Genomic DNA, 21,937 nt, shown 5'->3' on the forward strand with positions numbered 1-21,937 from the left:
CATGCATTTAAATTTGAAATTCGAATGCGAACAGTAAACACTTTACTGTAATGTGTTCAGAACATAATACCTTTGTGCGGGTAGAAGATCACCGCAATCTGATCACCCTCGGAAGAGTCTGATCGTCACGATGCAATCACACAGCATGTCTGACCTCTGTGGATCGTCCACACGAAGCTTCTGGTCTGATCGACTCCTCACGAGTGCTAGCTCATTGTAGAGCCCTTTTGACGGTGGATGCTGATCGAACTCCTTCGATCGATATCTGTCGATTCTTTGGATGCTTCAGATCGTCAACAGATATACTTGAAAGGATGTTGAAGATATTCTTGAGATTTTGTGGGCTCACGACACTCGTAGCTCACTTTCTCACTTTCCGAACCCCAGACTAAAACTCTAGGGAACTCACCAGAAACCTTGCACCCACTTTTCTTTCCTTTTCTTTCCTTTTCTTTTGGAAGGATATGGACTTTCTTCTCACGTACAAGACTTCTCACATCCCAAAATTTTTTTTAAAAAATCTTCTTCTTGCAAGCCCCACTCTTCTCCTCCTTTTATAACAACCTCAAACGTCTTATCCAAAAGAAAGGATAAAGATGAGTAATTGCACATTTGAATTCAAATCAAATTTTGAATTCAAATTGACACCAACTCATCCCTTATCCACTAAAGGTGTGAGACGTGGCTTAAATTATGCATGGAGTGATTTCATGAGAAATCTTTTCTCATGTAATAAATGGGGCGTAAAAAAAAGGATAAGGTGCAAAGATTGATTGCCCATTCAAATTCAAACTTTATTTTGAATTTGAATGGCCAACCAATCATCCTTATCCATTCATTTGGTACATTAAAGTGGGGCATGGAGAGGACTTGACGTGAGAAAATAATTCATGAGAAGTTCCTTCTCATGAATTCAAATGGGTGCAATGGAAGTGAGGTGGCGCATGGAGATTGGGTCAAGGTGGTTTCATTATTTAAACCAACCTAATTGAACCAAATAAGTTAGGTCCAATTAGACTAATTTAAATCTAACTTAATTAGGCTTAATTAGGCTCAATAAAATCTTAATCAAATCAAGAATTGACTAAGTCCAACCCCCGATCAAATCAGGGACCAAACCATCTTGACGATTAGGTCAACTCTTAACCTAATCGGGTCAAACCCAACTGAATCCAATTCAATTTGACTTGATCCAAAAATAATTACTCAATCAAATTGAGTTAATTAGCAATTAAATTACTAATTAAACCTCTCAAAAATACTGAATCCAAATTTGATAGGCAATCGGGCATCAGAATTCATCGATATATAACCCTGATCGAAAAGTCCCAACCAGTGGGACTCTTGACCTCGGTATCCATAATGTGTGAAACTCATGATCAGAGAATCCTGATTCTCGATCACTGAGTCCCAAACATGTAGGATTCTACATCAGCCATCAGATCAGATAGGAACCTCTAATGTGTGTGACCCCGTAAGTTCGAACCTAAGCTGGTAGCACAGGAACCAATTCCTGTACTAATCGAAGTGACCATCTAGCAATGTTACCCGACGTCCGGATAGGTCGAATAGTCACAATCGCAACACTCAGAACCTACATGAATATGGTTACTGTATAATTCATCCTTTTGACCCCTGTGTTTAGGACGACTCAGGGTTAAACTGTCAACCCTGATCAGATCATCCGAATCGTGCTCAACTCAAACAGTCCTGTGATTTCTCCAAGGACTACCCTGACCAAGATTTTTTTAAATTGAAACACGACTGTACACAACTCCTAAACTGGAGTGGTCAATCCCATCTTGACACACGCACCGACAAGTCAAGTACTTGACTACACCCAGCAGCCTTCCGTCACTGAATTAGAAATTCAGGTAGTCCAGTGCCTAAGTGCAGTGAGTTACTTGCAAGTCACCGTGGTGGTCTCAGGTCGGAGGGATATTTATACCCATATTCCATCGGAGCAAATCTTGACAGCAGAAATAGCTCCGGAGTCGATCACGTTCAGTGCAGATGTACCCTTACATTTCACCTGTATGCCATACCAGTATCTCCACACTCATTGGTTAAGAGGACAACCAACCTATATGGCACACAATGACCTATGCTTGATAAACGTTGTCATCCTTGGTAACAACGTATCATTTGGTCGCGAACAGATTTAAGGACTCAACGACAAATCCTTCTTTGTCGAGTCTAAATAGTCCTAAGGACTTCACCATAACATAGGAGTTCATTAGAAAATGAAATATTTTATGATTAAAAATATCAAAATAATTTTTATTAATTCATAATTTATGTACAAATATAAAAATGAGCATAACTGTCAACAGACTGACGATTGGCTTTGGAACACTATTTTCAACAATAGTAACACTATTCAAAATGGTATCACAAAAATTTTTCTTTATTGATATTTCATAATTTGATTTGGCCAAAAGGCCTACAGAAATAATATTCAAAAAAAAACTAGAACAGTAATGACATTCATTTAGAACAATAAAATGAGACTCGAATATAAGCTTTATAATTCCTAAAGCTAGAACTGAAATTGATTTTCTATCTCCAATATTCAGAAATCTCTCACTGTCTCCAAATCTACTACTGACCTGAAGATCCTGCAACGAATTGTAAATGTTAATAGGGCTACCGGTATTCAATACCCAGATTATTGTATCAAAAATAGAGAAGTTACAAGGTGTTATCATATAAGTACCTTGTTCAGCAGCAAATTGCTTCTTCTTCTTTGGCCTGTTCGGATCAAGGGAAGCTATATATTGAGGATAGTTTTTCTTTCAGTGACCCTACTTCTTATAATAGAAGCATCTTATTTGACTCTGGTTGGCTTTGAACTTGGGCTTCTGGGTCTGACTCCCAACACTTTGCACTTTTTTATTTTTTTTATTTTTTTCTTTCTTAAAGGGACGATACCCACCCGAAGAAGATCCTCCCACTATATTCATCATCTCTTTGTGGAGCTGGTGATCCTTCTCAAAAGTCTATAGCAATCCCAACAGACCGTGGTAGTTGACTATAGGTTTCATCATTCTAAAATGATTGAGAAACGATAGGTAGAATTTGAGTAGAGAGTTCAGGATTGCATCTTTCTCCAGCTGTTCGTGCAAGAGGAAGCCGAGCTTGCTCAGTCGCTCAATCTATTCGATCATGTATAATACATGATCGATGACTGATGCTCCTTCTCTCATCCAAGCATTGAAAATGGTGCAACTAGTTTTGTATCGCTCAACATCTTTGGGAGTACTAAAAAATTCTCTCAATACCTTGAGCATGTCCTCTAATTGAGCCTCTTCAAACTTTCGACTGAACTCATCATTCATTGAAGCCCGCATTATGCAACGAACAGTGGTCCGATCATTGAGCCACTTCAAATAAGTATCTCAAATCATGCTATAGGCATTGAGAGCAAGCTCCTCAGGTGTTGAAACTGTAATCACATACAAAATCCACTTGTGCTTTAGGATGATTTTGAGTTTTCGATACCAGTTATCGAAATTGGATCTCGTCAACTTCTCATTATCCAACAGTGATCGAAGCGACAAGTTTGAGGCCATATTTGTATAAAGAAAAGAACTAAAACCTAATCAGTATATGAATTAATTAAGCCTAAAGATATGAACTTTAGTCCAAAAGTTCTTCCACTATTTTATATGAATTAGTAGCATCTACCTTTAACTTAAAAAATTACTTTAATTCCTTAGCTGGTACTAGAATCCACACAGACTGCACACAAGCCCGACTTTGGCTGGCTCATCTTTGTGCATCCATGGGTAGGTTTATTAACCAATTATTTCACCAAATAATTTTTAATAATTGATTTAGCTTCAAGTAACTTTTCAATTGATTTTGATCTTCTCTACGGGCCTTGGTTAGGTCCAATGATTAACATGATCATATTTACGAATCCAACTATTAAATGATCATGTCTGACTTTGGTCGGCTAACCTGACCACTAGCTAGAGAAATTCGACTAAGTCATCATATTATGAATGATAATTCTAATAGTAGATGAGCACCAGACCTTTGGGCCTCCAATGATCATCATACTATTGGATCCATTATCATCCAACTTAATGAGAGGTTATGATTTAGTTATCACCATAACTATCTCATTTAAGAGACTTAATAATTTAGAAGATTTAATTATGAATTGAGAAAGAGAAAAAAAGAGATCAATCAGCAAACCGCAATCCTTCCGCTGACTTTACCAAGTTATTGAATTGGATCAGGATCATGCTGATCGAACTGACACCTAGATCAGTCACACTGATTAACCTTAATGGCATGGGTTAACTCGAATCACTTAGCGATCTAATCAAAACATAATTCACCAAATTGACTAGATAAGTGAGATTAGTGAGAGGGTCTGCTAAGCTTGCCTTAGACACCATCGAAATGGCCAGATAAGTCACTTCCAATTAAAAACCATCGATCGAAATGTCAAACTTATCTTAGACGTCAATTAATTAATTGATTTTGATTTGACCAACCTAATGATTCGGATTCAACCACTTAGCTACAATCAAGGTCTATTTGGTCTAATCAAAAGCATGAACTTGATCATCTACAACTATTGTATTAGAAAAACTCTAATTTAATCTAATTCAATATTTGGTTAGACTTAATCAATTTCTCTATATGGTCAATTAATTTTTTGATTCTAATCTTAGATCTAACCCAATTAAGAGGATCTGATTTGAGCTAACCCATGCTCCATGTTTAATGCAATGTCATTAGATCTTAAATCACAATTCTAGATTTAATCGATTCAACACTTAATTCTTAATTAAGTTTTTTCATCAACATGGTTTAGGTATTGAAATAATTTCTCATATAAACTTTTTACATTAAATCATAAAATTTTTTTAGATCAAATCTAAATTTTTATGATTTTAAATCAAAATAATATTGAATATGAAGATTAGATATAACTAATTTTCTGTGCAACTTGTATCACATACAATAAATCCTAAGGTTTCAAGATCTAAAATTTTACAAGAAAATAATTTTTTTTCTTTTCACTTTTTTCTTCATGGGACCTCACAGTGGCACTCCTACACACCATAAGAGCATCTCATAGAATGGGAGGAGAGGGTCATGTAATCTTACTTGCTCCTATGATCGGACGGCCTGGTAATTACCCAATCCGAGTGCTACTCAGATCATCTAATCTAACAAATAAATAATCAAATCTAAAAATAAAATTATTTAGATCTAATTTAAATCATAAATAATCAAATCTAAAGATATATTATTGGATCTAATAGCATATTAAATCACATCATTAAGAATATGGCTCTGATACCAATTGAAAGAAACATAGATAGTGCTATGCATACAATTTTAAAAATTTTATACAGTGAAACAAAGAGATTAAATAATTTAATCTAAATTACATGCATAAGATATAATCTAGACTACCATGCCAAGATCTATAATATGATTTAACATGCATATGAGATCTGAAAATAAAAACTTGCATCGATTTAATCGATGCTGCAATTCTAGATCTAAGCGTTAGATTTAACAAAAATGATCAAGAAAGTTTAGAAATCATTACCAAACTAAAAACTCTTAATCTCTGTTGGTCCAACACTTGGATAGGCTCTTTTTCTAATTACTCATAGCCACATAAAGTCGTCCGGCCTTTACTGATTGTCCACACGAGATCGGTGCAGATCAGGCTCCTTGGAAGTGCTAGCTTGCAAGGATCTTAGAGGCTGATTTCTTTCTTCTTCTTCAAAAGCCTTGGACGCTCCAAAGGATGAAGAAATTTGGAGGAGGAAGAGGAAAGGAGGAGGAGCTCTAGAGAAAAATTAATCTAGCAAAGGATCTCATATGGGGCATCCACTATTAGAGGCCCCTTTATATAAGCAATGGACTAGGGTTTAGGTCAAGAGGAGGGGCACCCAAAGAGTCCATACCAGCCACAATTCTTGGGATCCAAAATTTTAGAATTAAGTCTTTGGCATAGGAAAGAGATCTGGTATCTTACATACCCAAAAACTCTGTAAAAAAAATAAGAAAAAAAATCAATAGGCACCTCCCTTCTTCCTAACTTGAAAAATCTCTTTCCTTCTTATCTCCTTATCTCTAATTCAGATCGTATTCAAATTAGGCAGGAGATAAGATCATGACCCATCATGCTATGCCACCCACCCTTACTGGGCCCACATTCTTCATGCCAAAACTATTTTGGTGTTGAGAATAAAAGGCATGGGTCCAGGGTGTCGCAAGAGATAAGGATAGAGTCCCTGCCGACTGGGACTCTTCATTTCTAAATTAATTCTAAACCAAGTAAAATTTAGTTTGAATCCAATGTTAGAAATAAACCTAATTAAATTAGGAGCCTAATTATCTCAATAAATTTTTAACCCAATTAGAAATTAGTTGAGTCCATATCCTGATCGAATCAGGATCAAATTTTTTTTATAATCAGGCTTGATCATATCAAACCTAGTCTAAGTCAAACTGAATCCAATTCAATTAGATTTGATCCAAAGATATTTACTCAATCAAATTGACTCAATTAATAATCTAATTACTAATTAATTCTCTATTAATAGTAGAGTTCCAGTCCAGTGGAACTGTCCTCCAGAATCTTAGTCCTAGTGGGACTCCTTATCAGATTCACAATCCAATTGGACTCTTCAGTAATCAGATCTGATCGAATCTTCTAATGTGTATGACCCCATAGATCGAATCTAAACCGGTAGCATAGAAATAATTTTTTATATTAATCGATGTAACCATCTAGCAATGAGACTCGACTTCTGGATAGGTCAAAAGATTGCAAAGCAATATTTTAGAACCTACTGGTGTATGGTTATCGTATAATTCATCTCTTTAACTCTAATGCTCGAGGTAACCTAGAGTTTGATTGTCAACCCTAATATGATCGATCATATTATATTTCAACCTTTTAAATCTATCATGTGGATTATCCTGATCAAGATTTTACTAAATTAAAATATATTGATGCATATCTCCTACTAATTCAGAGGGATAAATTTTATTTTGACTCATATACTGACTTGATAAGTACTTGACTGTATTCAGTAACCTTTTATCACTGAATTAGAAACTCAGATGGTCCAATACTAAAGTACAGTGAGTTGCTTACAAGTCACCATGATGATTTCAGATCGGAGGGACACTTATACCCATATCCGTCATGAGCTACTCTTGATAGCAGAGTGCTTGGCAAATAGTTACGTTCGATGTGAATGTACTCCTACATTTCATCTGCATGCTATAACAGCATCTCTACACTCCTTAATTAAGAGGACAACCAACTTATATGGCATACAATGACCTATACTTGATATTGCTATCATCCTATTAACAGCATATCATTCTGTCGTGAATATTTATAAGGACTAAATGATAAATCCTTCTTTGTCGATTAATTATAGTCCTAAGGACTTCATCACAATATAGGAGTTCAATAAAGATAGACAAATTGTAATGAAAAAATCAAATACTTTTATTAATAAAAATTCATATATATTTACAAGTATGAGCACAATCGTCAACAGGCTGATGATTGACTTTGGGATATATTTTTCAATATTTAGGTCATCACGGGTGTGGCGCCAATCTCTTTCAGCCTTGGATCTTTGCTTCTCGGAGTCCTCAATCTTCCTTTCAGGCCTTCTCAACTCATCATTCTGATGGTTGATCATCTCCTAGGCTTCTTGAAGGACCTCTCAGAAGAACTAAGCTCTTTTATCAACTTGCCATTATTTTTCTCTATCTGCTCCAACTGATATCTCAGCAAGTCTATTTCCCCTCTTGCCGCTATAGGCTCCAATGCTGAAGCTTCAGGATGGAACCATCGAAACTGGCTAGGTAATGCCCCACCCGTGCAAAATTTTATAAAGAAGCATTAAAATATTGTAGGTCGTAAGGGGTTAAAAGAAGATGCCCGAGGACCCCCCACCTAGGCAAGAGATCTGAGAGCACCCAATATTTGCTGTTGGGCTCCTTGTCTATCCAAAAGTTGCCTCTCAGATGGAGAAAGAAAGTCTTTTAGAAGTCCAGTCACAGCTTGGAAGTCCTCTACTGTGGAAGGAGTAGAAGGCACCAGTTGTGAAGGATCCGCTTGAGTGACGGCAAGGGGAAAGCATACAGGAGGAAGCATTGGCTCCAGAGACTCCTCGATTTCCACCACTGCTGTCGGAGCCCCCTCAAGATGATCGGCCGCATCCTCCACCCGTGTTGCCACAGTCAGAACTTCCCTAGGGCAACTAGTTGCACTTGCCGTTAGAGTCCCCTCCATTGGTATCTCTTCTGCTGGAATTCCTTCCGACGGGACTCTTACCATGCCTTCCGATGGGCCAACCACTGGCCTAGAAATTGGATGGGGATTTCCATCTCCCATGGCTGTAAGAGTTGATTCGATGATCGGAGCTTGGGCATAGTCATCCACTGGAGCTGAAGGACCGTCGGATGGAGCCTTGGCTGTCTCTTTCGGGCCAATGCCGGTTCAAGCTTCTTCACGAGTTTTGAACTCATCTTATCTCTAGAGGTCACGACGAAAATCTAGAGTTGGGAGACCTTGCCATTATTTTTCTCTGACTAAGTGCTCAGGAGCTTGATTTTAAAGGAGATCAAAAGTGAAGACAAAAAGCCACCACCTAAGAAATTAAATTTTTTAGAAAACTGTCGTTGTGGGGTCCCATCAATCATAGTCATTCACAATGATTGTGCCAAGGTGACATTAGCAATCTTAAATGCCAGACATACGCAAAGGCATGAGAGTGTACATCCTCAGATCCGAGATACGATTTCCGAAATACTCCTTTCGTCTGATTCTTAGATAAGGAGTAGGGGGATAGTATTATGGTTGTTACCGTGAGCACCTCGGATTAACGTGCCAACCATGAGATATCTCAGATCTTCCAGTTATCACCAAGACCCCTGACTTAAGAGCTGAGCTGAGGCATGTAGAATCATATGCAGAGCAGAACTAGTTGCGTTTGATCTGCCATGCAGTCTGTCTGACGCATAGATTACCCTTGTTGCCTCGGCAGGTCAATATTTTAATGCGTAGGCTATCTCTGTTATCACAACCGACTCCTCTCCTAACATACACGACATCTGTTCGCTCTAAGTGGATAGACTTAGATATAATCAACTCTCCTAATCTCACAGAAGCGATTGAGGGCTGAAATATCTCATCCGTTATAGCATATCCTGTAATCTCAGGATCGCATAATCTCACAACTATGTGACCAGCTGTTCGGTAGCATTCTATATAAATAACCAAAGCCTCGAGAACTAAGGTAAGCAAAATAATCCCTCTTAGAGAATTCGTTGCTGTTTCTTTATTCTCTGAATCTGACTTGAGCATCGGAGGATCCTTATCAGAGCGGAAACCTCCGGTTTGGACTTGCTTTGTAGGTCGCTCCAACGTCAGTATTTTTGTGCAAGGCTCATTCGTCCTCTCTCCGACCTCGACCGAATCGAGCAGTAATACAATGCTATACCATTTAAAAGGACAGATCTTCCAAATGTTTGCATAGAAATTTCTCCATGGGTTCTTGATATGTTGATTAAATTTTAGTCAGAAAACTAGACCAATGTTATATTGGATGGGCAACCAGACCTAATTAAACCTGGTTCGAAAGTTTAAGCTGATTCAGATCAGATCCAAGATATATACGGTGGACCAAATCTACCCCACTTATTTTTCTCGCATTAAAGTTTTTAATTAGCGTAACTGGATAAGCGCCAGCCAGAATTGGATGAGTATGCTAACGGTCGGAGTCCTGGGACCAAATGTTTTTCCTATGTCACTCGAATGCCAGATTCTAGAAGCCTACATGGAGATTTGAGCATTTTAGAAGAAGCTGGTGGCATAGAGGATCAATCTCCTGGGACCATTGCTGTAGGAAAAAAAAAAATTGGTAGAGTGGTGATAGGGTTGGTTTGGGCCGAGCTTTTTTTCCCTTTTTTTTTTTAAAGTATAATGCCCTGAGAATGGAGTAGTAATGGATTAGATTCAAGGGAGAATTAAATTGGTTTACATGTGAAGAGGAGAATGTTGAGGATCACGCATGAGATTTGATCCTACATAGAATAATTAGTGGATGAATTGGCTTCTACATGCACACGAAATAGTCAGTGGGTGAATTGATTCCTGGTTAAATTGGTTTACATGCACACAGAGTAATTAGTGGGGGAATTGGGTTCAAGGCTTCTCATGGCCAGCAGCAACCTTCTAACAAAAGAAGTCTGTCCGCAATGACTAGGTATTTTATATGATGTGGCTTAAAATCGATCTGTCTATTTTAAGTTGACACATAGCATAGTTAGGGCCAATTTTAGCGGGACTCTTATTTCCAGTTGATCTACCAATCCAAATAAAGAAAGCAAGAGATAATCTTTTATTCAGACTTGGACTCCAATGCATCCAACCCTAATAGGAGAAGGGCTCTCTACCAATAACAGGAGGCTAGGATACTAGTTTATACATCAGATTGTTCTCTACTATTTTACTCCTTTTATTTGTTATTCTCCAAAGTTTTGTCCGACTTAAGCATTGGAGGCCTCGTGACTGGATCAATCCCAGCGATCTCCTTTGCTTCTCTCTTTATATGCAAATTCATATCTTTCGACGGTAGATCGTCACTCCATCTTTTATAGCAGGTTGTCTGGCATTCCTCAAGCCTCTATCATTATCAGCAGGATTTTGGCGGCAACAATTTCCATGGATGCTATCTATGTGCAGGCATAGTCCACGGCATCCAATGGTACTCATACTTTGATATGATAAAACAAGAATAAGTAGCTGTACAATAATTGCCTATAAGATGTTGAAATATGGATTAAGTAATTCTTGTAACAGATGATGTTGCATTATTGGTAGTAAAGTAATAATAATCTGAATATGATAACATAAATAATGATGAGGAGTCATGATGCAGTTAAAGATTATTCTTATTAGAATTCAATAATTGCTCGCATCATAATTATTGTGTGCACCATACTATAGTTTAAGACTACATCATAACCATATAAATATGAGAAATAAATACTATTGTTATATTTTGAAGTTATCTTGTCTGAGTGAACTGTGATTTAAAAATACTTTGCAGCCACTAAGGCACGCTGCGATTGGTTTACATTTTTTTTTCTTCCCATATTCAAGTCAAAGTTTTATTTTAGGAGTATTGTAACTCTGCTCATGATGTTGCTTTTCATTTCCATATCACCAGACATTTTTTTATCCAATAATATATTTCTTGCTGCCACAGCGCTTGGGTTTGTTTTGTGAGAGAGAGAGAGAGAGAGAGGATGTGAAGATTAAAAAAATCAAAATTCACTTAATTGATCAATCTAATTTGATCCAGGTGATATTGCTATTATGTCATGCTGCTGAGCCTACTTCCAATGTATAATGCATTATTTTTATAACAGCCTTCCTTTTCTGGGTTTTTGTCATTTATCCGAAAAAAGAATAGGATAAAAATCATTATAATTTTGAATAAACTTGTTTTCTTTCTTTCTTTCTTTTTTCTTTTTTTTAGGATGTAAAGGGAGGCTGTTTAGGCTACCCGAACTTTTATTAAGAAAAGGAGGCAAAGAGAATGTACATCAGCTGCACAGCCTTTGAATAGCTGACTCAAGCCACAGAGTTGCACGACTCCAAAAAACTAGTTTTTGCAAACTAAAATAATAGGCAACGTAATGGACAACAGGGGAACAGAATAGATACAGACATCACATAGACATGATTTCATAGTTTCTGAGGAGAAGATCCGGCTAAGTAGCAATACTTCTTCAACCATGGAGAGGGCAACAGGAGATCAAGAGACATGCATATAGCAAGAATCTGATGGCATGGTACGGTTGAAGAGAACCGCAATCCTTTGATTGATCTTGATTGCCAAAATTTCAATGACGGAGACCTTTAAGCATTCTTCGATAGCGAACGGATGTCTTTAACTTTAGCCCAAATCTTCCCAAATTCATATAGCAGCTGAGGGCAACGAAGGGAGGATCGATAATTAAACATAGTAAGTAAGCCCTATCAATGCAGTGAGACGATTGAAGCCTGCTTATCGAGGAAGACTCTTGCATGGCTCATGCCGTAGTCGCAAAGAGCATAAAAATGTTCGGTTGGGCTGATTTAGAGAATGATCCTCTCCTAAATGAACATCAATCTTCGAAAGTGCATTGAGGATGTAAAACTCCAAGAGTAGATGGCCTTCCAAATTGTGGAGAAAAAACTTGTTTCAGGCTTCTTAATCAATACATACATTTATATCCATGTATAAATGCCATCTAGATATATGTACATACATACATACATACATATGTACATACATATATGTGCACGAACGTGTATGCATATTTTGTGTACATATAAATGTGTGTACATACACCCATATATGCTGGTGTTATTGAATGAGTATACACATGTTGATTTTTCTTAAATTGCATGTACATAAGTATTACATAAACTATTAGGATTTCTGTTCCCAAATATGAAAACAAGGTCATCTCACTAAATAAGCTAACAATGACATTGACCATCACAATAGTTACATTGTAATGACATGGTCAGAACCTTTATGAGGTTAGCCCTAAAAAACAAACTGATCACTGGAGAGATACTGAATAAATAGGGTTGGAGCTAGGATTTCAATTGCCTTCACTGTCTTTGGAAACTGGAATCAATTGGCAACCTTCTTCTCGGTTGTTCTTCCGCCACTCAGATTTTGGAGGAACATATGGACAGCTATTAAGATTCGATGATTCTTCGGGACACTACTCCTTATGCACTTCTCCTTTATATGATATGATAAAAATATAATAAGAACTTCAGGATGTCAACATAATATACTGATTATATTAGAATTATATACCACCTATACATCCATTGTCACTTCTGTAGATGGCACATACCCGTTGGATGGTCAAAATAAAGGATCTATAAAATCTTCCAAAACTTGAAAAACGTTTTTTTAAAAAACAGACATTATCTCTTGCTGCAGTGCGAATCTAGTTCAAAGATTTCAGCTTAGATTTGGGACCATGCCAAGTCAATGATCCAAGGCCTTTATTACACTTTAGTTCGCCAGGTGACTGGCCAATTAAAGTTGTTACTCTGGTCCAATGCTATGGCTCCCACACTGGTTAATTCTGACATAGCTCTTGCATGGTCCCATAATTTTAGAAACCTTCTTTTTACCAAATAATCACCAACTAATAACTATGAAAGCTTGCTCCCTTCTTGATTAATACGGGGATGGGAGTGTGGGATGATAAGAATGGCGAGGAGAACCGCATGGCTGGTGGAGCAGTCGATTATTCGCAATCAGAGATCTTCCACTCCAAGCGTGCGAGCCCACCACTCTAGAATGGTGGACCCCGAATAGCTCCATTATTGTTGAGACGTGGGACCCATCCTCCACATTATAAAACATTTCTTGCACCGAATGATGGCAAGCGACGAGGCCAGGCAATGTACAAGTTAAAGGCTCACGTATGTCTGATATTGTCAACCTAAGGCAAAGCGCATCGGATATGTTCCATATTTTTAGAAACAAAAGGTCAAACACTTTAAATAAAAAATAAATGCTAGGATACAGGATCAAGGAGAGACAATAAATTTCCTGCAGCTTTAATGATTGGAGTAAAATATATATTTGCTTTAGCCAGCTACCACCATAAACATCATGTGTGACGCAACTTAATGCGAGACAAAAGCAAAGGGGTTACTCCCTAAAATAATTCTTTAGGCTGAAGAAAGGTTGCTAGATCCGGTAAAGCTCAGTTAAGGTTAATTAGTGACATGCATTTGTGTTAATTATTAAGGATTTTATGGGCTAGCAGTTTGGACTAACCAATAAGAACATTACGTGTATCAGCCTTGATTGGTCAACCCGAGCTCATCCCTCCAATTTGCAGTGTCAAAAGCTTGTCCAATGCATGGGAACCACATATTAGAAAGCTGATTTGGGCGTAGAAGAATTTAGTAAGTGGGAGGACCTTTTCTGAAAGAGCGAAGGACAACTACTCTAGGTCTCTAGCACGTGGTTATAGCAGAACAAGGGTTAGGTTTTCATTTGTAACCTCTTTATCCACGAAAGGAGAGAACAGCAGTGCTCACTTTAGTAGTTACATTATTGTCATGCTTTTTCACTTCAACCATGTCACTTTTAAGATTTTGTCAACATATCTATGATCTAGCTGCCACTTTCATGGTAAGAGAATGAAGATCATAAACATAACTTTCGTCAGGGAAAAAGAAAAAAACAATCTAATTAGTGGTTGAGATGCTAGTTACCAATAGATTCCTATTTAGGAAAGATTAGTGGTCAATCTATTATTAAAAAAAAAAATTCTTCTTTTTTCTGATACAAGGGGGTGGTGACACTACTCTAGCATGAGCATAGCCCATTAGGTTAGAATACAAAAAATTCTATAGGATCGACTGGCATGTCTCATCTGATCTTCAGATCCAATCTTCGGAGTGCTTCGTAACATAAAATACAATCCAATCTATCGCGTTGTTTGCCTTCTAAAAATATACCGGACATGCATAGCAACTGAAAGACGAAGAGTAATGTAGATATCATAGAGAAGCGGATGGGCCACTAGTTACTTCGTATTATCCAGATAACGGTCACAGAATCTTCCTTCATAAAAATTCTCTCCATCCACAGCTCCTATTTGGCAAAGATAATATCCGTTCAAGTGGTATGAAACTCTACTCCCAAGAAAAAAATCTCAAAAAGATAAGAGTTCTCTGCCGCTGCCAGCAATCTGGCATCCATGTCCCATGACAAAATCCGCATTGCCTCTATATCCCTAACACTATCATCAAAATTTATCTTGACAAATTCCGAGGGAGGAGGCTTACAGGATAAAAAAAATTCTTCTTCAAGAAAGATTTTAACTAAATATATCTTTTAATCAAAAATAAATAAAATAATTGACAAAGTCGATATAAAAATTAAGATTTATCTTTATAAAATTTTATTTTTTTCATGATTATTTGTACTAAACATGTCTATTTTGAAAAATGTGCATTCTTTTTTAACTACGAGGGGAATCTGATTTGAATTATGTGAAAAATAACTTCATTATTATAAATAAAGATGATATAATTAGATTCTATTATTCATTAATGAAAGAAAAAAAATCTAGAATCTATTTTTTTTTTAATTTTATTTTTTAAATTTAAAAAAAAAATTGAGTTGAATGGGTTGAGAAAATTATTTCTCCCTCTCTCTAATTTCATCGTTGAGATAGTTTGGGTACTTTATATGATTGGTTCTTGAGCACACTATTTTTTGAAAATAAGAGAGAGAGTGTGTGTGTGTTAAAACTAAAATATTTGGTAGCTAAATAGAGAGGTGTGACCATTGGGATAAATCCCAATTCATGTTCTAGATTGCACAAATACATCAACGAATTAATACTAGATTCTTGAACAGGTTAATCAAGTAAGAAAATGGTTCCCACTTCAAAGGAAAACATAAAAAATGAGATATGAATAATGCCCACCTGAACCACATGTACCATGTCAACTGTTCTAGATGTAGAGCGCGCATCTTTCAGTGGTTTCTCAAAATATTTTCTTTTGATAGATAATTCTTCAAAATGAAATAAAATATAAGTTTTCGTATGAAGGTTAAGCTTCGGCTAACGTTAAGCAAAACCTAAACACAATTTATCTATATTATTCAATTATCTAGCGTAAAAGACTACCCATACATCCAATCAGTCGCGGTCGATATCATTGTTACATTGTGTGGTTGGCGCATGCCTCAACACCATGCAGCAACGCCTACTGTACGGTCACCGTCTTTCTTAACGAGAAATACATCCATTTATTTGTGGATTGCACACATTCAAACCCGGTCCTTGGAGAAGCGGAAAGGAAAAGGAAAGACATACATGATACATGATACAGGTATTTAATTAATAAGTTAATCACTATAAAATAAATATATAATGAGATCATAATATATATATATATATATATATATATATATATATATATATATATATATATATATATATATATATATATTTTAATTTTTATATAAACAATGAACACGCTAATCGAATGCGAGAACAGTCGTAAAGATCAAAATACATAAAATCTCGCAGAGCCGACGGACAATCATCATCCTGTCTCGACAGTCAATCATCGGAGTATTCAGCAATAAAAGCCGCCACCCAATCTACTGTAGTATTCGCCTCCCGATAGACATGTCGGACTCACACTGCAGCAAATTGATGAAAAAAGTCCAGACATCCCGGATAAACGAATGACCCTTGAGCTGCCTGTTGTCTCCATGAATCCATGAAATAATGGTAGCGAAATCATCTTCCAGGAAAATCCTTGTTGGGTGGATGTCTGGCCAAGACACCACCTCCCAAGATCCTTTCAGTACCACGCGATGCAGCAGGAAGAAAGAAGAAACAAAACAAAAGAAAAACAATCAAAATACGTGGATCAGCCACAAAAGGACTCGCCTTTACGGGGCATGCAAACTTCACTATGAAAAGAAAATTTTACAAGAGGAGACCTCACCCTCAACCCTTGTACATCCAATTCTCTCTCATCTGAAGTTCCCCTCACAAAAACTCTCTCTCTCTTGGAGACCCCCTTGAACCCCTGAAGAGCCTGGCGACCGCTGTCCAGGAGCCTCCTGCTCCTCTCTCACAGCGCTCTCGCCCCTCTCTCTCTTCTCGGGTTCGTACGGCGGCGAGAAAACGAACCACCAACTCCTCTGTTTCGGCCCGTGCACGCGGGCCTGGGCCACGCGCCAGCCTGGGCCGCGCGCCCCTCTGGGCCACGCGCCAGCCTGGGTCGCGCGTCCCGCGCGCCGCCGCCTACGGCCGCGCCGCTGCCGCCCGCCGCCCACCGTCCGCCGCCGATCGCCGGCGGTCCTCCGTCGCCTCGATTCTCGTGCCGACTTCAAAAGCTCGTATCTCCTCCATCCGAGCTCCGATTCAGGTAATCTTGGTCTCGTTGGACTCCGTTTTTTACCGCGAACCTCGCTGTGGGCTCAATATGGGCTGAATCTCAAGGTATCAAATCCTAACAATCTCCACCTCGAGTCGATATTCGGCCTCCTCCAAACTTCGAGAGCTTCTGGATCTCCTCACCCCCATACCCTGGGGCAATCGCCTGCTGATCATGGATGGGCAAACATGGGAGTCGAGCCAGGCTGCTCGATCCCATCTCCATCGTATGCTGTGCTCCTCCTGACCTAAGACCTGCTCGGGGCATCATCCTGCGGCAATAGGAATCTTACCTTGCGACGTCACCTCTCGTCCTTCCGAGTCTCTTGTCTTGTGCCCGATCCGCCTCCTGGAGCTCCACCTCGCTCTGGACTCCACCTGGCTCCCGAAGCTCCACCTCGCACTGGGCTCCCTGCCAGGTAATAATGTCCTCTGCTCCCCTTCTTCCCCTCCAGCACAATCCTATCGCCGCGTAGCACCCTCAGGATTCCTCCACCAGCTACCATCCTGTAGCCTCTCGAATCCAGTCTGCTAAGTGAGATAAGATTCCGTCTGAAATCGGATATGTATCGGACCTCCCCCAATCTCCTCACTGCACCGTCATGTGTCCTCCAGCCGACCATCCCAATGCCTCTGATCGCACAGCTCGATCCATCCGGCAGATATACAGTGCCCTCACTATTCTCCAGGGAGTCAAACTGCTCCTCTCTGCAACACACATGATAGAGGCATGCAGAATCTAATATCTACTGCTGGGAAGAAGTAGATACCTCGTCAGATATCTCCAGGATATCTCCATCTGAATCGCTGCCGGCCGTCGCTACAGCAGCCACCGTTCGATTTTTCAATTGAGGGCAATCTCTGGCTAGATGCCCCAACTCCTCACACCGGTAACACCTGATTTTGCTCAAGTCCCTCCTGGACTTAGACCACCCTTGTTGCGATCTCCTGTCGCTCCGTCTACCACCTCCTGCACCTCCAGAAGCCACCAAAACTGAGCTATCGCTACCTGAGCTCGAAGCTGGGTTCTCCCTCTTGAGAACCTCGTTCTGGAGTATCGCCGTGGTGACTTCGTCTATCTTGATAGTGCTCTTTCCCACTAGAAGAGCAGTCACCAAGGACTCGTACGAAGGAGGAAGTGACGCCAGCAAAACCAGCGCCCTGGTCTTCTCCTCAACGTTCTCGCCAACGCAGCTGAGAAGGTCAGTGAGGATCTTCTGGAAGTGGCTCAGATGCTCCTGCACGCTCTGTCCCTCAGTCATCCGCAGTTGATAAAACTGCCTCCAGAGAAAAAGTGTGTTGGTGAGAGACTTCGCCATGTACAACTCTTCGAGCTTCGACCACAGCACCGTCGGGGAAGTCTCGCTCAGTACATGGATCACCACCTCATCCGTCAGGTACATGCGGATGGTACTCACCGCCTGCATCTGTAGCCGTTTTCAATCCCGCACCTCCATGGTGGTCGGCTTCTCATCGCACAAGAGAGCGATCAACCCCTGTTGGATGAGCACATCCTTCACCCTTGCCTGCCACAAGGAGAAATTGCTCTTACCATCGAATTTGTTGATCTCCATCTTGATTGTTCCTGTTTTCTCCATCTTCAGTCTTGCTCACCACCACTACAATCTGCGTCCTTGTACCGCCTTGCTCTGATACCACTTGTTGGGTGGATGTCTGGCCAGAACACCACATCCCAAGATCCTTTCAGTACCACGCGATGCAGCAGGAAGAAAGAAGAAACAAAATAAAAGAAAAACAATCAAAATACGTGGATCAACCACAAAAGGACTCGCCTCCACGGGGCATGCAAACTTCACTATGAAAAGAAAATTTTACAAGAGGAGACCTCACCCTCAACCCTTGTACACCCAATTATCTCTCATCTGAAGTTCCCCTCACAAAAGCTCTCTCTCTCTTGGAGACCCCCCTGAACCCCTACCCCTGAAGAGCCTGGCGACCGCTGTCCAGGAGCCTCCTGCTCCTCTCTCACAGCGCTCTCGCCCCTCTCTCTCTTCTCGGGTTCGTACGGCGGCGAGAAAACGAACCACCCACTCCTCTGTTTCTTCCCAGGCCTTTTTAAAGGCTTAAACAGAGTTTAAACCTAATCTAATTAGGTTTAAGAGTCCTAAACAAGCCAAATCAGCATCCGACCGTCGGATCAAGACCGGGAACCACTTGGACCGTTGGATCGCGCTTCGATCCACGAAATAGTGCCGTGGACCGCGAGAAACGCGTGGGAAACACCCACGCGGTCCACAGGCCGCGCCGTGGACCACCCGGTCCACGGTGGACCGGGGCAAGGGGGGCCAGCAGGCCGCTGGCCTAGGCCGGCCCGCGCGAGCGGGCCTAGGCCGCGCTTGCGCGCGGGCCTGCGCGCGACTGGGCCGCGCGCCCCGCTGGGCCGTGCGCCCGGCTGGGCCGCGCGCCCGCTTGGGCCGCGGCCTCGCTGGGCCACGCGCCCGCCTGGGCCGCGGGCCTGGGTCGCGCGTCCCGCGTGCCGCCGCCTGCGGCCGCGCCACTGCCGCCCGCCGCCGGTCGCCGGCGGTCCTCCACCGCCTCGATTCTCGTGCCAACTTCAAAAGCTCGTATCTCCTCCATCCGAGCTCCGATTCAGGTGATCTTGGTCTCGTTGGACTCCATTTTTCACCGCGAACCTCGCTGTGGGCTCAATATGGGCTGAATCTCGAGGCATCAAATCCTAACAATCCTCTCCATATGAAGCTGTTGCCTAATAAAGGTGACGCCAGTCCAAGTGGTGTGAAGCTCCACCATCAGAACCGAAGGCTCAAAAAGATGAGACCCACTAGCCACTAGAAGTCTCCTATCTAGGTTGCGAATGACAAAGCCCGCTCTGCCCTCCTGTCCCTGACATTGCCATCAAAGTTAATCTTGACAAACCTCGGAGAAGGAGACTTCCAAGAAATGGATAGAACCCTATGGGTCACTATCGAGGCAGTCGGAAGCTCTAGAGATCAGGGATGTCAAGGGACGGAATAACAGTATCAAACTGGTAATACTCCTGAGCCAAACAGATCGCTCTCTCTAGTACTCGACGAGTAGAAATGATCTCATCGTTAAAGACAAGGCTGTTTCTAGATAGCCAAATTTGATAAGCAATATAAACCATCCGTCGATTAACCATAGTGTTCTATCAGTCACACTCTGACAGATGAAGCCATGGAAGGATACTAACAATGGATCAGTTCTCGTCTCCTATGGATAGCCACCCGTCTGTCTCCAAATGATCCTCATCTTAGGATACCGCAGGATTGCATGATCCGCAGTCTCGTCCTCCATGCTACAAATCGGATACAAGGTTGAAACCTCCATATCCCTCTCCTTGAGAAGTGTCTGAGTAGGGAGGCGGTTCTAGGTAAGTTTCCAAAGAAAAATCCACACCCTAGGATGAGCGGCAACTCTTCAAATCCAAGCAGCTTCAATCCGTCTAGAAAGCATCGGTTTGTACAAAAGGGAGAGGTCCCTCAAGAATACCCTCAGACAGCAAGAACATCCCCAGACCCTCGTATCCTGAGTGAGGTGCATCGAAATCAGGATGGCAAGGATCCGCTCTACAAGTGGCTACCCAAAAAGCCAGATGATCTCCTGTGCTCGTGAGCCAGAGGTATTAACAGTCATGAGATCAGACACCCTTATATGATCTTCCACCTCGTTGTTGACAAGAGTCGGCCAATGAGATAAAGGAATGTTTGAAACCCAGACATCCTAGATCATCTCCATTGAACGACCATCACCGATCAAGCACCTGATCTGGTCCATCACATCAGGCCTTCGAGCACAAATCTCCTTCCATATGAAGAAGCAGCTCCGGACAGCCTGGATGGCAATCCCGTGGCTCCATCCACCATAGCGAGCCTACATCATTGTGCTCCACAAGCAGTCCGACTGGATAAAAAATTTGGCCACATGCCTGGCAAGTAAAACCTCCCTCCTCATCAATAAAGAGTAGATCCCCAGCCCCCGTCCCTCGTAGGCTAACACACTACTTTCCAGGAGAGCAGATGGACTCGATGATGATTGCAGCCAGATCTTCAAAAGAAGTTACGAAGCTGTTGCTCTGGCCATGCCTCTGATACAAGCAACGGGGATATCCGTATAGGACAGAAGGTAAATCGGAACAGAGCATAGAACTGATCTCACCATAATGGTCCTGTCCATGAAGACCTGCCATCCCTGAAGATACTCCTGAATCCGCTGCTCCAAGGATCTGCACTCAACCCATCATAAGCGACGGCCTGTGATTGGAACTCCAAGATAGGTCAGGATCTCTAATTGCTTCCGAATCTCCAAGATCTTTTTGATTGCCGATCTGATCTGGATCTTCATCTTCGGACTAAAGATGACAGCGGACTTCTGAATATTGATCAGCTGCATCAACGTTCGGTAAGAAATCCTAACAATAGAGGCAAAATGCTCTATTTTTTGGATGGAGACACGTTCGATGAGGAGATAGTCGTCTGTAAAAAAATAAATATAAATTTTTTATTCAAAATATTGAGAGCAACGATTCAGAGACAGACTCTAGAGCCATATTGATCTGCCTCTGGTGTCCAGCCAATTTACATCTCTGGCGTGCATTATTTGTGCCAAAATCTAATTCTCCTGGTGCGGTTGGTTCCAAAAGAGAAGACTCAAAGACATACAATAGGCGTAATATGAAATCAATGAAATGATGCACATAAAAACAAACCGAAGGGTTGTCAGAAAAAAAAAAAAAAGAAAAAGAAAAACCTCAAAAACGTTGCAAGAGTTCCAAAGGTCATTAATGCAAAAGATAAGTTAAATTAATATATAGGTAGCCAAACAAATAGCTGACGGAGCCACCAACGTACCCTTATCCTTGAGGAGCCGCACAGGCCAAGAGAATCTTCCGTCGGATGGGCAAATAACGCCGTCACAGCTCGATGTT

Source organism: Elaeis guineensis, chromosome 10 (genome assembly GCF_000442705.2).
Source record: "Elaeis guineensis isolate ETL-2024a chromosome 10, EG11, whole genome shotgun sequence".
NCBI lineage: Eukaryota > Viridiplantae > Streptophyta > Magnoliopsida > Arecales > Arecaceae > Elaeis > Elaeis guineensis.